General features: G+C 48.2%; 1 long non-coding RNA gene across 1 annotated transcript; it reads left to right on the top strand.

Annotated features, from left to right (window-relative positions):
• The first annotated feature begins 2,465 nt into the window (after positions 1-2,465).
• On the top strand, positions 2,466-4,171 carry LOC125537158 (uncharacterized). Its single transcript, XR_015615136.1, has 3 exons — positions 2,466-2,819; positions 3,365-3,507; positions 3,850-4,171. It is a non-coding gene; the product is annotated as an uncharacterized LOC125537158 (long non-coding RNA).
• The last annotated feature ends 1,208 nt before the right edge of the window (positions 4,172-5,379 follow it).

The raw sequence follows: 5,379 nt of genomic DNA, 5'->3' as shown, positions 1-5,379 counted from the left end.
GGACTAGCACATATGTCGTGCGTTGTAATACAAGAAAAAATACCATATATTTTTATTATAAAAAGCATTGCTCAAGATGCTCTATCATTTACATCCCATATTTCAGCATGGCGTCTCACTTGTGTCACAATTTATACTCTTTCTCACCCACGTTGCTAGTGGTTACTGTGTTCATCTGATTGCAATATGTTCCAATGTAGTTGAGCTCGGACATGACACAAGACACTTGCCATTGAAGATCAACATAACAATGCTCTCCCGGTCTAGCATCATCATCCACATGCGGCCCTCGCCAGCATATTCTCCTCATCCGACTCCCTTCACACACACCTTCATGACCAGCAACACAGGCATACTTTCCTATGTAACGTGTCATTACTTTTCTACTTCTTTTGACGCAAAGATATATAGTCTTGATGTGCCTATATATACATGACGCGGCTCATGTGACGTGTCGTTCGCCCACTGACATGTGAACTTGGACCCATATGTCAGTGACCCAACGTCAAGGCGCCGTACGTCAGAGGACCCGTCTCCATATATACGCGCCCGTGCGTGCGTACTTGTACAACTTCTAACCTATTTTAATCTGATTATGTTCCTAATCTAATTACCCAGCCACATTGATTGTTGGAACTCGTAATTTAGCCAAATCGATCGCTTGTTGCTACTTCCTAGGAGTGAATTGCAAAAAACCACCACATTTTAAGGGCCTCTTTCATTCGTAGGATTTTGAAAACATAGGAATAGGAAAAGTGTAGGGTTGGAGTGGCATTCTCATTTGAATCCTATAGAATTAGCAATGATTGTTTGATGCCACGGGGAAAACAAAGGAATTGTAAAAAGAGGTTGGAGTGGATGTTAAATTTCCTATGAAATGTAGTACAAAAGATTCCATAGGACAAATTCCTATAGGATCCAATCCTATGAAACAAAGCACCAATATAGAAAAAAAATCCCAAGGATTTCAATCCTTCATAAATCCTATAAAATTCCTTTGAATCAAAGAAGACTTAAGTTCACATCCGGGTCTGCCACCACATTCCTTGGGGGGCCCAAAAATCTACCAGTATCCTTGCTAATTTTCTCAATAAACACTAATGATTGATTTGGGATGATTTAATTCAATTTCTGATAGAAAAGGGCCCACCTGTAAGCGCTGACATGGCATAAACGGTCAACACTGTTTGTTGACCGTTAAGTTAGACATAGGGTCCACCAGTCACCAGCTGAAATAACAAAAGGGTCCCTGAAAATTTGCAAAAATTGCCCTAGAAACAAAAATAGATTACAATTGACCCCTTGCAGGGAGGTTGTTGTGCCCGTGAGCACTGTTACCGTCGGAGGGGAGATAGGCGTGGACAGAGGGGCTCGGAAAGCCAACTCCGGCGGCCACGCCAGCGGCATCAGGAAAGGCTTCCCTTGTCGCGGTGGCCCGGGCCAAGAGCTCGGCGGTTGCAGCATGCGTGGTTGCTCCTTGGCGGACACCCAAGCCTCAATCAGGAACCGCAGCGCCGCCACACGCTGAAGAGCTCGGAGTTGGGGATCGGCTCGCAGCACGCCGGAGTGGAGAAGGACAAACCTCGTCACGGGAGGAGGGTGGCTGCGGGATCCGGTACATGGCTGTGCGGGATGGGACGTAGGGCGGTGGATCTCGCCGGCGCTCAGAGGGAGAAGACATGATGGATGGTTGAGGGCGGAGCACGGGAGGACAGGTGGCTGGGATGCGTCGGCTATCTCGACGAGGACACACGTGCGGCTCTAGAGAGGTGGACCACGTGGGATCATGGGGAAGGAGGGGTTTCTGACTAGTGGGCCATTTGTCTAATTTAACAGTCAACACCGTTTTCTTTGACTTTTAGTGCCACCACATCGCTTATAGGTGGACCCTTTTTGTCAGAAATTGGATTAAATCATCCCAAATCGATCATTAGTATTTATTGAAAAAATTAGCAAGGAAAGTGGTAGATTTTTGGGGCGTCCAAGGAATGTGGTGGCAAATCCGAATGTGAACTTAAAATGTGGTGGTTTTTTGCAATTCACTCACTTCCTAGAGAAAGAGAAAATGAGTTGCCCATGTCTGATTACTTTCCTATTCTATTGTCAACTGGTCATCTTGATTTATTAAAAAAGAAGGTCATCTTGATTGTTGGAACTATTAACAGTTACTCAAACTGCTCATTGATGGCTACCGCATAGAGAAAGAGAAAAGAATTGCGCACATAGATAATTGGCCTGAACTAACAGCTAAATATAAAAGATCTATGATTGTTCACATGAGTTAGCTAGTGTACTTGGTTATCCACTTTCATTTGGTGTGTGACACTGAAAGTTAGACACCCATGCAATGCATCAATTTGTAGACACTATTTTGCATACAAGCCCTCGAGTTTTCCACCTTCAACCTGCGATCCACCCTTATCCTGAGACACACCGCACTCCACTAGTCTGCGCTCCCCAAGGACACATCTCTCCTCCATCCCGTTTCTGTCTCGATATATCTTCTTTCTCTCTCCCAACGCATCTCCCCACAGCTTCGGCATCTCCGCCTCACGCCCAGGAACCGCATCGCCCCCACGAACCACGACCCCATGCCGGCACGTGTGTGCATTGGTTGTATGATGCGCGACGCTCCGTCGAGCTCGCCTGCCCGTGTGTTGGCCGGCAGAGGGGAGAGCTGACCAGAGTCCTCCGCCACTGGCCGCCCCAGTTTTCTTCCCCGGTCCAGAACCCAGCTCCCCGCGCGCGACCACCACCACGAGGAGGCCGAGGCCGACAAGGCAGGGTCTCGCCCAGCGTGGTGACCTTCACATCCAAAGGTCCATTTTTCTTTCTTCTTTCCAATCCATTGTTGTGATGCTTATCTTGCTTTCCTGATGATGCATGTCTCCATTTATTTAGTGCTTGCTTCTGCTGATCACAAGAGTACAAATGCTGGAGTTCTTAATTGTAATACAGATGAAGTGTCCTGCTGCCTTGATCATATCTTTTGCCTGAACAAGCTTTTGCACGTTTCCTGGTGCTAAATTGCATGTTTTCATATTTCTTGGAGCATTGATTATCAATATAGATGATACTATGTTGATATTTCTATGTTTATTTGAGTATAAAAATTTAGATGATGCTATTTCCATGTTTTCATGTTTGTTTGCATGTGTCGTGATCTTGCTGTCTAGTGGAAAAATTGGAATAGGATGTATTGTTGTGACTACTAACAGAAGGACTAATGGCATGCTTGTGTTTGCGACTATCTGGAGTATTGGAGTAGAGAACATTAGCCAATTTATTTTTTACCAACATGCTTGCATTTATTCCTATATCTGGTGTATTTATTCATATTTCTTTTCTTGTGTACAATGTTCAGTGTTCTCTTGTGGAGGAGCAGGGGTCGTGCTGGGAAGGATAGCGCCGGAGAGAAACCCCTCCAGTGATTCTGTCGGTTGCGGTTCGACCGACGAGCTGGCCGAGCAGGAGCAGGGGTTCGGGGATGCCCTCCGCGCCGACATGGTTAGCATCCTCTCCCCCATCCCCTCTCTGGATGTGCTTGCTTAGATGTGTTGCTTACTCATTGTAGTCCTCACTGCAGTCAGTTTAGTCGAACTGTAAAGAACTTGTAGCTGGAATATAATTTGAAAGTTTCATGCTGCTCTAGTTTTGCATCAAATGAATCTTGTGGGTAGAGAAAATGTCATGCTGCTCTAGTTGATGATGCAACAATTTGAAAATAAGGAATCTACAGGAACATGAATTACTTTTTCTCTTTACCCCTACTTTTCTACATATATGATTTATGAACTTGCTTATCATTGTTTCACTAATTATTGCTCCCTGCTCTCCTGTTTGTTGTAGGCAGCAAGATGTTCGTGCAACTGAGATTGCAAACCTAAAACAGCGATGGCGGGTTGCTGTGAGCGATGGCGGGTTGCTGCGACAACTAAAAGAACGGCGATGCACTACCGATTTTTAGAGCATCTCTAGCAGACCCCATAAAAGTCGGACCTGAAAAACGCGTTTACAGTTTGCTGCAGATCAGATTTGCGGGGCGAATTCGTGCGCTGCAGATCAGACCTCGCATATGAAACTGTAAAATTTGAAGAAAAAAAGATATCCGCAGGAGAAACTTGCAACGACATTCATCATACTACATCATAGATAGTTGTTCATCATACTACATCATAGTACTACATAGAGGGATCTGCGGGACGTGCAACCTACCCTAGCGTAGGCTACCAAAATCGACGAGTGCGGCGACGGCGACGTGGTTGAGGAGCCGGAGGAGCTTAGTCCTCGTCGGAGTCGAGGTCGATTCAGACCTTGGCCCGCTCGGCCTTCATGACGCATAGGTCCGCCTTCTTGGACGTGTGCGCCTGCGATGCCCTGCTCGAGGAAGATCTCCTCGATCTTGAGCTCGCGGCGGGGGGGTGGCCTCCTCCTCCTCCCTCGCCGAGCGCTCCATTATGGCGCGCTCAAGGTGGTCCTCCTGCCCCGTGGGGAGGTAGTCTTCAGGGCCGATGACGCCTCAACATGGTGGGTCCGTGTCGGCCTCGAGCTTGATGGCGAGGGGCCCGAGCTCCTCCGGCTCTCTCTTGACCGGAGTGAGGCGCGAGCTCGAGGCGCCCGCGGACGAGCTCCCTGCGGCGGCGGACCGCGAGCTCGCGCTCGTACTTGTCAAGCTCGCGCCATTCGAACATCGGCGGCGGCCGGCTCCCATAGTTGAGCAACTCCCGCCCCTCCCTCTGCTTGCGTGCGGCGTTGGAGATGCGGTGGCAGCGGCCCTCCGCATCATCCCCACTACTTCTGTAGCCGTTCATGGGTCGGGAAGGGTCGCTAGGGCTCTTTTTAGGCTTGACAATGGCGAGAAATTGGGGCGGGAGGGGGAGGGGGAAGGGGAATCGCGGCGGAACGGCTGCGGATGCGTATAGGGTTTGACCCGTATCCTAGCGATGAAACCGCATAAATAGCGGTGGAGAGGGTATTTTTCCGGGCCAAGATAAACTTTTTACGAGATGGGCCCGGAAACCGGGATACAGAACGGACCGAACCCGTATACTCGACGAAATTATACGGGTTCGGCCCTACGGAGTCTGCTAGAGATGCTCTTAGGCGAGGGGATCAATGAGATGACGCGTCCGCAAGAAAAAATAAGCATCACAGGATCTCTGATCGAGAAGGCGCATCTCATTTTAGTTCCAATCGTACTTGTCACAGGTTCGCCACTACGTCCCCGAAACAAGCATACCTCCCACCCAACGTCCCCTTCCAAATTTCAGCTGTGCAGCCAGCTTCAGCCCGCAGTCGACTTAAATATGCAATACTTATGGCACATCTAGATGTGCTTTACCAAAACTGTATCTTAAATCTATGAGTAAGAATAGAAAA

The sequence above is a fragment of the Triticum urartu genome, chromosome 2A, assembly GCF_056163025.1.
Source record: "Triticum urartu cultivar PI428250 chromosome 2A, HENAU_Tu73, whole genome shotgun sequence".
NCBI lineage: Eukaryota > Viridiplantae > Streptophyta > Magnoliopsida > Poales > Poaceae > Triticum > Triticum urartu.
The sequence above is the reverse complement of the archived record's forward strand: the minus strand, read 5'-3'. Positions and strand labels throughout refer to the sequence as shown.